Raw genomic sequence first — 13,399 nt, forward strand, 5'->3', positions numbered from 1 at the left:
ACAAATGTGCAGCCCGCAAAATGGTTAAGCGGTTGCACAATTGACTTCAAAATATCCTACAAAGTTTGGCTTTGGTTCTGTTGCATTATACGGCTGATCTGTTGTCTGCGAAGTGATTCTCCAGTCGCATAGTCGACCGCAAAAATGCCATGTTCTGTAAAATTATTCTTCCAACTCTCCAACGTATTGTACAACCCAAAATGTCCGTACCGTGGCGAGCAAGTTCCCCGCAAAGAATTTCTACAATCCTCAAACACGTCCGCCTACCTCGGCACCACGAAACCCCGGGTTCTAGGAAAAAATTTACGGGGCCTTACATCCAAGGTGGTTTTACCTAAACCTAACCTCAAAAGTTAGCCTAAGAGAAGAAAAAAGTCTCTATGGTGTTGTGATTTCATTAAGAGATCTTGTAAGCTAAGGGAACCTTTGTTTTGAGTTTGTTATGATTATTTAAGATAATTATAACACCCTATTTATCGTGCTTATGCTTATCTATGTGTTGGCTAAGTTCTTTGGATGAAGAACTACAAGATAGCACTTGAAGTGGTATAAGATGTTGTTGTCTCTTGTTGGACTATTTTGGAGTTGTATATATGACTTCGTTTGGATGGAAATCATGGGGAATAGCTTGGTTATAATGTTTTTATTGTTGTTGTGCTTGTAAATATGTTTAGTATGTTGATGATGTTGTAATTAGGAGAAGCAGCAACCACATAATACCTAGAAGTTGTTCATGTTGTTGTTATCTCTTGTTGGGCTATTTGATGTTACTTTTAAGATGAATATAAGGCTGGAATGTCATGTCAATATATAAGTTTATATGTTGGACCTGTTGGTAGTATTCTAAGCATGGGGGAGATGGGATAAAGAGTTGGGGTTTGGTTCCAATCCGAGCTTGCCACTCGTCGTGTTAAATAGTAGTTTCGTTGGTGACATTTGTGCACTTGTTGTTGTGCAAATTGATTTGTGTTGTTTGGCTGTTGGGTGTGTTGTGGTGTTGAAATTATATAGTTAAAGGTTGTATGTGTTCTTGTTGTTCTTATGGTCTTGGGGAAAGTACTAATATAAGTGGAACGAGTTATCATTCGATATACATCGTATACTAGTATTCCTTAAGTTAACGAACATATTGTAATTATTATAGGTTAAGGTGCTATTCGAGACAAGTTCATTATTGAGTTCGTATAGACGACGAGAGGTATATAATGGCTATCCCTTTTCTTGTATTGACATGAATTCGTAGTAAGTAAGAGTTCGATGAATCTTGTACACGAAATGCATACTATAGAGCTCGTGTCTCATATGTGTTACATCTTTCCGTATATTCCATCGTATATTAGTGAGAGGGGTTCTTATCAACTTTGTTTTATTTCATGATACTGGATAGAAGTAGAAAAGTTACGTACGCACCTTCATACATTCTACTATATACTTGATGTACATCATCATATACATATATTTTCTGTTACCTGGCCACTTGGTCAGTGAGAGATATTATTGCCTGACCACTTGGTCGGGGAGAGTTTATATTTGCCTGGCCACTTGGTCAGTGAGAGATATTTTTGCCTGGCCACTTGGTCAATGAGAGTTTATATTTACCTGGCAACTTGGTCACTGAGAGTTTATATTTGCCTGTCCAGTAGGTCAGTGAGAGTTTATATTTACCTGGCCTTATGGTCAATGAGAGTTTACTGTTGCCTGGCCACTTGGTCACTTCGAGATACACTGAGCTGCAGCTAGCTAGCTATAATATTACTATATTGCATTGTGTTGAGTCGAGACATGTGAGTATATCTCAAAGTAGTCTTTGGATTCAAGTTTACTATGTACTTCAGTTCAGTTTTAGCTTTCAAATATTCTATTTCCTTACATACTCAATACATTATTTTGTACTGACATCCCTTTTTTTAGGAGTGCTGTATTTCATGCCTGTAGGTTTTGATAGATAGCCGGATAGACCTTCCCAATAGACAGAGCCAAACATCAGGTTGATTGGTGTAACGACCCGACCAGTTATTTTGAGCATTTATATCCAGTTTGGTGGTTTGAGGTCATGAGTAGATTCATATGGTGTAGTATGTCTTGCACGAATGGTCGATTTTTGGTTTTTGATTGGTTTGGGGTTGATTTGAAAGAATAATTCTCAACTTGGAAGCTTTACTTTGGATGTGTTGACTAAGTTTGACTTTTGTATATTTGACCTCTGATCAAAGATTTTATGATTTTGTTAGGTCTGGATGGTGAATTTTGACTTGGACGTATGCCCAAAATTGCATTTGTATGTTTCTAGAATGTTTTGGCACTATTTGGCGAATGTTGGCAATTTAAAGGTTTGGAAAGTTCATAGGTTTAACCGAGAGTTGACTTTGATGTTATCGGGTTCGGATTGTTGTTTTGGGAGTTGGCATAGATTGGAGATGTCATTTGGAACATGTGTGACAAATTTGAGGGTATTCCAAGTTGATTTGATATAGTTCAACACGAGTTTTGGTAGTTGAAGTCTCAATAGACTGTTAAGCTTGATTTGTGGTGCGATTCATGGTTTTGATGTTATTATGTGTGATTTGGGGCCTCGAGTAGGTCCGTTTTATGTTTTGGAACTTGTCAGTATGTTTGGACTAGGTCCTGGGGGACTCGAGCGTGTTTCGGACTGGTTTGGGTCATTTTGGAGTTTGCTTCAGTTGCTGGTTCTAGTGTGCCGCATCTGCAGAGGATTGGTCGCAAATGCGAAAGCGTACATGCGGTTGATGTGCGCACCTGCAAAATTGGGCCTGAGCGGGGATTTGCACTTCTTTGTTTGAAGGGCTACATAAGCGGAGCTGCAGATGCGCCTGTCCTGTCGTAGATGCGAGGGGAGACCTGAGGAGGAGTACTTGCAGATGTGAGATTTCTACCGCCGAAGCAATTGTCGCAGATACGACTTAGCGACCGCAAAAGCAGATTCACTAGCAGATTGTATTTAGTTTAGGGTTTCTTCATTTAATCGCATTTGGAAACTTGGAGCTCGGGTTTAGGCTATTTTGGAGAGGATTTTCACCACATGGTTTGGGGTAAGTATTTTTGACTCGGATTTGATTATTTTACATGATTCAATCTTCGATTTTGGCATTTTGATTATGAATCTAAAAGAGAAATTTGAGGTTTTTGTCTATACTTCCCTAAAGTGAATAACTGGATTTTTAACATCGATTCAGAGTTTTGAGTAAAATTAGTATGGTTGGACTCATATGTGAATGGTTTGTCGGAGTTTGTGAGTTTTGTCGGGTTTCGAGGTGCGGGCCCGTGTTGACTTTCTGGTTGACTTTGAATATTTGATTAATGATTCAACCTTTATCGCTTTAGTTTGTTTTCTACGATATTATTTGATGTTTTTGAGTTGTGTTTTGCTAGTTTCGAGCCTTTCAGAGATTTATACGTATGGGATGGAATTTATAGAGTATTGTTTGGCTTGCTCTATATTTGATTTGGCTTGTTCGAGTAAGTAACATATCTAAAATTTGAAATTAGGGTATTTATCCCTGAAAATAACTATGATATTTCCGATGTGTTGGGGGCGACACACGCGCTAGGTGATGGACGTGTGTGCGAGCATCGGGATATTCATGATCTAGGTAGTTCTTAGGCTATTATATGCCTTGTTTTTCTATCATGCTTCTTTGATATCATGATTTTCTATTTGTATGACTACGTGGGTTATTATTCATGCTAGAAATCATGATAAGGCTATTTTGCCATGTTGAGCTATTCGCCTTAGCCGTAGTCATACTGTTTAGTCATGATAATTATATCCACATGTTATATCTGTGCCTCTGGGCATTTTTGATATGTTATCTCATATGTTATTGGTGTCCTTGTACATGACATGAGTTTGAGCTGAATTTGTGGCACATTGTGATATCCCGTGTTTTATTATTGGTTATGTTGCTGTGAGATGTTGGCATATAGAGACTTGAGCAGATTGATGACTGATATTTTGATCGGGTTGCACGATGCAACAGTTATATTGATATTGAGGTGGCGCGTATGCCAGGCTCCACATTGGGCTATGTGGTACTGATTTTGAGTACGCGTGCACCAGGCCCCGCGATTAGGCTATGTGATATTGATTAGCCCTTGGGCTAGGATCCGCCCTTCCGAAGTTTGATATTATAGTGAGCGCATGCTCAGTGATTTATATGTGCTATGGTGAGGGACAATGATGCTAGGAACCCATACAGTGCTGAGTGATTGTGTGTGATGGTGAGGGGCTTTGGGTCAGGCACCTCCATAGTGTTGAGTGATTGTTTGTGATGAAGTGGGTCAGTTGAGCCAGACACCTTAAGTGTGCTGAGAGTGAGTGTACTTGATGACATAACTATGAAATTATTTACTCGACATGTATAATTGACATGTAGGCATAGAGATGTATTTTTCTCATGCTAGACAGTAAGGTGACATTTGATTACTTGGCATGTATACTGACATGTAGGCATAGAGATGTATTTTACTCATGCGAGATGGTAATATGACATTTGATGACTTGACATGTATATCGACATGTAGGCATAGAGATGTATTTTTCTCATGGTATATAGTAAACAAAATGTCTTATCTCATGTTAGGAATTGGAAAAACACAGTTCTTTTGATAAGCTCATGTTTAATTGATTTTCAGTGGTAAGATTTGAACTTTGACTGTTATACTTGAAAATCATGTCTACTTTCCCGTAACTGTGAACGAGCTGAGCATAATATTTCTTAAGTTATTTACATTAATTGTCTTCATTATATTATTATGAAATTTTATTGGCTATTGGTGTTGGACTCTGACCATCTTCCGAGTTCATCACTGCTTTCAACCTGAGATTAGGTTTGTTACTTATTGAGTAAGTACATGGGGTCAGTATTACTCATGCTACACTTCTGCACCTTGCGTACAGATTTTGGAGCTGATGTTGTTGCACATGGTAGGAGTTGGCATTGAAGATGTACCCATTGTTCGGACTTGACTACTACTTGTCCTTGGTAGTTTTAGATTTGAGTTTTGTTTATGTACATTCCAAACAAATGTTGTATTTGTTTCATACCAGCTTTGTGAATCTAATGTCTTAGTGGCTAATGACTTGTACTACCAATCCTTGGATTATTGTATAGAAATTCAGTTATTTCATTTATTAGATTCTCTTTATTTTCATTAGAGTTGAGTTGACTATTGCTTGGCTTACCTAGAGGGTTGGCTTGTGTGTCATCGCGACTAGGTGGATTTTTGGATCATGATAATTGATTCGAGTCACTCCCCACAGAGTTACCAGGTCTAGACATTGGGTCCATTTAGTATATACAAACTTGATGGGTAGGTCGGGACTGATAAAGTTCTATTATCTCTAAAGACTTGTAAACGAGTCTTGTATGTCTGCATGTCAGTATTCCTTGTCGGCCCTTGTATATTCTCATTTTGGTATTGTTGTTGTAGACATTTATGGCTGCCTCATCAGCCTACACAATTATGTATATGAGCTTTTGGGTATATTTACCCTTCAGATGAGATAGACGGTATTTTTAGACGATTCAGAATAAGGCCTCGTCAGCCTTGGTTGGTATTGTTTGTTGGTAAGTAGGCCTTGTCGGCCTAAGTTGAAGGTTACCCCTAAAGTTTATAGTTACAGAGTGTTCCGCTCAGGGTGAAGTATAGCACCGGGTGCCGACCATGCCTCCCCTGGTTTTAGGCATGACAACTTGGTATCAGAGCAGGTCTGTCCTAGAGAGTCTACAAACTGTGTCTAGTAGAGTCTTGTTTATAGATGTGTTGTGCACCACATTATATAAACAGGAAGCAACAATGCATTTAGGAGTCTCTTACCCTTCTTTCAAATGCAAATTGTGCTATAGAGCTGAGTCATAAGAGTTTGAGTTAGGACTTATGTTTGCTAATGATACAGAGATGCTTGCAATTAGAAAGATTATAGCTAGCCAGAGGGCTAATACAACAGTAGGTTAGTGCACTAGTAAAGAGAGAGTTTTTGATGATGTGGCCTACTTTGAGGCCCTATCAAATCGTGCATACCAGATGTACAAATTTCCTTCTTAGGACCCTAAGATGGGAATATCTAACACACCCCATGAATAGCAAGCCATGGGAGTATCAGGAGGTAAAAATAAAAGTTTCAAAAGGTAAAAGAAGCAAGGTGAAGAAAGGTACGAGGTACCCAGTTAGTGAAGATTAACAGTATTTATAATTCAAGTAGAGAAATATAAGCTTTCTGAGTTTGCTTTCAACAGTAATAGAGGTATGTACAATTGGACACACACATCTCAGTTATGCCTTATGGGAGCTAACATATATAGTTTAAGAGAATAATGGGATATCAGGATCCAGTTGGGGTTAGAGTAACCCAATATGGTGGATGCATTGTTAGCTTTAGCTAACATTTCCCAAGGATATTGCAAACGTGATAATAGTTCTCCATGTGAGACACCTGGGTGGTGCACTCTAGAGTAATACAGTCATATATGAATACTAGAATATTCTGAAATTTCAGAAGATAGGAACCGGAATCCTAGAAAGAATAATTGTTTGCCTTAGTATGGCTCCCGTCCCTAGTAAAGAGAGAATGTTAGGCGACCCGAAGAGCCACCAAGATGGAGCAGGGGAGCTAAAAGCAAAAGAATGTTTTGTTGAAGTTTTATGAATAAGGTAATAGACAGAAACATTAACAGGAGAATAAAACCAGAATAAATGAAGCATTATGAGTAAAATGTGATAAATGGGTGATAACGGTAAATTAAAATATGACAGGATGATAGAGTCTACAGTCAAGTGAAGGAAAAGACATGAGGAGATATGCCTTGAGACTATAAAATAGTTCAAGCCATAAAGTTATATCCTCATTTCGAGAGATGAATTGGTGACTCCAACGTGATTACTAGAAGGCTAAGTTAGACCACCGGAGGAATAGAAATCAATATAGGCTGGTAAATAAGATATACCAAACATGAATTAGGGACTAGAGGATTCGATAATAGCCGACATCATGAGAATTTCAGAGACCGCGTTCGAGCAATAATAGAATGGACAATAGAAGAATAACCTTTAAATTTCATTCAGGAAGACGCTTCCCTTTAGCAAGCGTTGTGAGCAAAGTTAAGCTTAAGGGACTAAGTGTGCCAGTTACACTATGTGTCACCCTCATGTGTAAGAAATTCAGTTATCCCTCGTACATAATGGTTACTTCAAGGCGAGTAAGGGTCATTGAAAATTTGAAAAGGCACCGAGGATGAAGAAGTAAAACATCTACTGATAAAATTTCAGAGCATTAAACGTTAGTACTCCCCTAAAGGGAGAAGATGGTGTGATATGGTATTTAGTCAGAGTTAAGTGGTTCAGGTAAATATAGAATGGTAAAGAAAGAATGTGGTGAAAAAGGTGAAAGGAATAAGATTGCATTTATTCAGGTCCTATAGATATGTCATGACTCAAGAACGTTATGCAAGCACGATGTCGGAAAGAGGTAGTAAGGGTTCCCGGCAAGGATGTTAATTGATAAATAAGTGCGAATGGACACTTGATACATAAGGAGCCAATGCGAGAGGTAAGTTAAGATGAAAAACATAACCCAAGAGAGGTTGAGAAGAATATAGATATGCGAATGGACCGACGAGTAGTTAGTAGATTATTCCGGAATAGCCTAGTTATGGCTAGACAAGAGGTCACAAATGAATTAGCAGATCATGCAAGATAAACATAGTACACCCCAATATAGGAATTTTAGACTTGCAGATACGAGATCATAATCATTGAGAAATATTCAGATAGGAGTTGGGGTCGTTAAAGGTACCGCATAAGTATTACAGACAAAAAAGAGAGTGCCACTAGGGAGACAATCAAAATTTGAGTTCAAAAGTAATACCACAAGCACAAGGGCACAGAGGTAATGTCACGAACCAAAAACCAAACCCGTCGTGATGGCACCTATTGTGATACTAGGCAAGCCAACATATCCAAATACTTTCAACATTTAACAGAAATGAACTAAGACATTTAAAATAAAGGGAGTTTTTTTCATAAAAACGGGGATAAAACCTAAAAAAACATAAGTGCGGAAAAATAGCCTGACATCGGGGTGCCACTGAGTCATGAGCATCTAGATATCCAGTCTAATAAAACAATGTCTAAGTATAAATACAAAAAAGAAGGAAAACATAGAAGGAGAGACAAGGTCTGGGGACATCGGCAGCTACCTCATAGTCTCCGATACTCGATCACGCATGAACTCAACGACCTCCGTGATCAAACACACCTGGATCTGCACATGAAGTGCAGGGTATAGCATGAGTACAACCAACTGAGCAAGTAACAGAAATAAATAAGGATCTGAGAAGGTAGTGACGTGCTATACAATTACAGTTTATTTTCAATAATTCCAGCAAAGAATAGACATGCTTTCAAATCCAGCAGTTCAAATCAAATCGGTTTTATACAGTTAAAGTGCAGGTAAATCCGAATATGGAATCTTTCAGAGATTTCAAAACAATGACAGATAACAACTAAGTGCATTAACAAATGAAAAATCAAGTACAACCTCTCATGGCAACAGTCGCTCAACTCATCACAACAACTCAATCACTCGGCTCTCAGCCCTCATTACTCACACTCAATAGGTACCTGCCTCACAGGGGGTGTGCAGACTCCGGAGGGGCTCCTTTCAGCCCGAGCGCTATATTGTTGCGGCGTGCAACCCAACTTAATCATATAAGTAGCCATAAGGCTCGTTGCGGCGTGCAACCTGATCCATCATCCATAAATAGCCATAAGGCTCATTGCGGCGTGCAACCCGATTCACAGTCCATAAACAACCATAAGGCTTGTTGCGATGTGCAACCCGATCCATATACCATCACATAGCTCACAACTCGGCACTCAGGCGCTATCTCAGTCACTAACCTCTCCATCCCTCTCGAGCTTCTAAAAATTATACAAATCAGCCAAAAGAGATAATAACAAGTGTCAATAAGAAAACAAAAGGAAACAAAGATATGACTCGCAAGTAGCACTGTGACTGAGTTCAAGCAAATAGCAGTTAATTCTACAAGTACTAGACCACTACGGGTCCCAATAGTGATAACATATGGCCTAAGCATGGTTTCTAACATGAATAGTAGTCAAATTTCTAGAAGACAGAGGGAACATGTAATTAACATTAAGTTATTCGACTTTACAGTCTCACGGGACGGACCAAGTCACAATCCCACATGGTGCACACCCACACACCCGTAACCTAGCATGTGCGTCACCTCGAAAACAATCACATCATACTAACATCTGGGGTTTCATACCCTCAGGACCAGATTTAAAACTGTTACTTACTTCAAACCGCGTGAAATCCTACTCCACAATGCCCTTGCCCCTCGAATCAATCTCCAAACGCTCTGAATCTAGCCACAAGCAGTACGATATAATTAATATAAGCTAAAAGAATTAATTCCATAAGAAAAACACGAAATCATAAGCCAAAATCCGAAATAGGCTCAAACCCGGCCCCCGGGCCCACGTCTCAAAATCCGATAAAACCCACAAAACCCAAAAGCCCCTCACGAGTCTAACCACACTAAATTCATCAAAATCCAACATTATTTGGTCCTCCAAATCCCCAAACTCCACTCTCTAATTCTCAAGCCATAAACCCCCAAATTACACTTCAAAATCTCACTAATTAGGTGGGGAAATCATTGGGGAATCAAGATTTATGATAAAAAACGAGTACAAGAAGCTTACCTCAATAATCCCCTTGAAAATTTTCTCCAAAATCGCCTAAGTCCGAGTCTCAAATGGTGAAATAAGACTAAAATCGCGAACCCTTGCTTTTAAACCCACTGCCCAAACTTTTCGCATTTGCGGACCCACTGTCGCATCTGTGACACCGCACCTGCGAAAAATCCATCGCAGGTGTGGATTCCACTTAAAATCCCAGCTTCCGCTCCTGCGGCTACAAGACCGCATTTGCGCCTATCGCAGGTGTGGAAACCCATCACACCTGCGGCTAAACTCGCACCTGCGCCCAGCTTCCTGCTTTTACGACCCTCGTAGCTGCAGGAAAATCTTTGTACCTACGGCTTCTGCTCATCTCATTCTTGGCCGCTTCTGCGGTCCCATCCCCTCTTCTGCGAGCTCGCACCTATGGTTCCCTCTCGGTAGGTGTGATTACACCAGCAACATCAGCACTTCAGCTGCCCTTTCAAATCCAAAACCAAGTCCGAAACCTCCCGAATTCCACCCGAGGCCCCCGAGACCCCAACCAAACATGCCAACAAGTCATGTAACCGAATACGAACTTAGTCGAACCTTCAAATCACTCAAAACAACATCAAAATACCGATTACACCCGGATTCAAGCCTAAAGAACTTCAAACTTCTGAATTATGCTAATGACACTGGAACCTACCAAACCACGTCCGATTGACCTCAGATTTTGTACACAAGTCATATTCAACATTACAGACCTATTCCAACTTCCGGAATTGGAATCCATCCCCGATATTAAAAAGTCAACCCCCCGGTCAAACTTCCCAAAAATTTAACTTTCGCCATTTGAAGCCTAAATTAGCTACAGACCTCAAATTCACAGTCCGGACACGCTCCTAAGTCCAAAATCACCCAACGGAGCTAACATAACCAACAGAACTCCATTCCGGGTTTGTCTTCACACAATTTTAACTACGGTCAAAATCCTGAGACTTAAGCTTCCGTTTTAGGGAGTAAATGTCCCAAAACATTCTGAAACCATAAACAAGACCTCCCGACAAGTCACATAAGTAGAAACAGATACGGGAAAAACAGTAAATAGGGGATCGGGGCTAATACACTCAAAACGACCGGCCGGGTCGTTATAGGTAAGTAACCAAGGATAATTATAGGCGAGTAAGAACATCAAAAATTCCATCGGGTATACGATGTAATAAGCTCGCAGCTTTACAAGAGTCAGATGGTCTCCCCTAAGTACTATAATGAAAGACTAGTCGAGGAAATAAGGATGAAGGCTTTGGCCTAAGCATATAAACATGAATACGATATTATAGAAGAAATGATCTTGTAACAAAAGTCTCATTAGAACATTGTATGCACTCCATAAGAAAGTGGCACCTATCGTGACTAATGAACAAGAAGTAAAATCAAAAGTAATATTCGAGATCATATGAGTTACACGAAATTCCAATATGTGTGAGCAAAAGATAAGTCAGGTATTCACGCAACAAGTGGTAGAACGCCCAGGAAAAGTAATTGGTTACGTTTAAAGATAACTGAGAAGGAACAAAAGGAATTATTTGATATATGACCCAGAGTTAATTAAGTAGGAAGGCACTTACGATTTCAGAGTATTATCTATGCATTATATTTGTTGACATTCTTACAGTTATAGGAGACTCTCGTATATCGTTAAAAGAAAGAATTGAGTCCACATCACAGACAAAGGCTTAAATTGTTAGAAGATTATAACATGGATGTTCTATAGTATTATGCCCTGACCTTGGGGAGCGTAACCGGCACTCAACCGAGGTATCCCAGTCAAGCAAACCTACTTGATGCCTTATACCCAACCTTACCCATGAATAATGTGAAGATGAATATCAAGATTTAGACACACGAGAGAATAACATGTACAAAACCAATTTCATTACTTTTAGAAACTTCATTAACGATTCCAAAATATTACATGTTCATAGTTCAAAAGGGGAAACATGTTTAACAGCTAAAACATTTCACGTTTATTTTTTCCAAATCAAGATACAACCCACATCATGTCTATGAAGCCTCTAAATAAAACAGAAGAGTAGTATGATAATGCCGGTGAAAAGTCCCTGACTATACCTCAAAAATACAATGTACAAGGATCAAAAGGCACAAGGCCCTGAGAGGAAGTGGGGCTCACCAAGTTAGCTGAGAAGAGGGTGCACTGCTATCAATGATTGATGCCGCTTGCTGTGGAACCACCTTCATCCATTAAAGATGCAGCGTCTGCGGCAAAAGGGATGTTAGTACATATGGAATAGTACGAGTATGTAAAGCTAAACACCCTCTCATGGAATAGAGTAAGAACATAAAAGGAGAGGAGCAGGGAATCAATAAGAAAATCAAATAATATAAAAATACCAAGGTACGACAAGTTAAATCTTCCAGTAAATGTTAATGTTTTAAGTTGGGAGATCTCTGTTACCGACACACCACTATACTTATGGCATGGGGACCGATCTCCGCCTATCGGTTAAGCTGTCTCACCCCAGTGTGTGCAGGTGGAAATAGAAACACAATACAACCACCATGTACCTGACATGGTGTCCGATCACTGCCCGATTGGATAAGCCGTCTCACCACAATGCCTTATGGGTCAATATGTTCCTTTTCTAACTGTAATTTCATCCCAATTAAGGGGAATACTCTCAACACATCACCACGGCAATTTTTTCCTCAATCACTCCTACACCGACACGTGTAGTTTAAGGTTTAGGTCATTTCAACCCACCCTTCCTCAGTGACCTGTCACACCCCTACCTTGGGAAGCGTGACTGACTGCCACGCCCAGACCTTGGGGAAAGAGACCGGTGCTCAACAAAGATACCCCGATTAAGCAAGCCTTTACAATGCCTTCTACCGAACTCGCTCATGAATAAAAAGAAGATACATTTATATTATGAATTAAACATTAAGTGGATTCCGTGAACAATGGAAATTCCATTACCAGTAGTCGCTTCATTTTAGTAGTCTCAAAATATATACACAATCATAGTTAAAGTGCATATGTATTTCAAATACAACAAAGCTAGTTTGACTTTTCCAACACCCATATACAACCTACACCGTGTCTACGGATACAAAATACTAGGATAGCACTGGCAACAAGGCCCTGGCTATATCTCAAAACGTAATGCATGTGGGGCAAAAAATACACGACCCCGAATGAAGTGGGGCTCACCAAATCTGCTGAGAAGAGGGTGTACTGCTATTAATGATCAATGCCTTCTGCTGTGGAACCACATGCATTACACAAGCAAGGACAATCATAAAATCAATGGGAGCCTCAAAAAATACCAAAGAGAAGGGTTTCATCGGACCGGGTATATCCCCTCGGGGCGCATTGGTCAGTTCTACCCGGGTAGATGACCAATTTGATCAGTTACAAGGTGCTAAGTACTTCTCCAAGATTGACTTAAGGTCGGTGTATCACCAGTTTAAGATAATGGAGAAGGATATTGTGAAAACAACTTTCAAGACCCGATATCGACGCTTTAAATTTATGGTAATGTCTTTCGAGTTGACGAATTCCCCAGCAGCTTTCATAGATCTTATGAATTGAGTTTTTAAGCACTTCTTTGACGGGTTTGTGATAGTGTTTATCAATGATATCCTCGTGTATTCACGAAGCTGAGAG

The sequence above is a fragment of the Nicotiana tomentosiformis genome, chromosome 5, assembly GCF_000390325.3.
Source record: "Nicotiana tomentosiformis chromosome 5, ASM39032v3, whole genome shotgun sequence".
Taxonomy (NCBI): domain Eukaryota; kingdom Viridiplantae; phylum Streptophyta; class Magnoliopsida; order Solanales; family Solanaceae; genus Nicotiana; species Nicotiana tomentosiformis.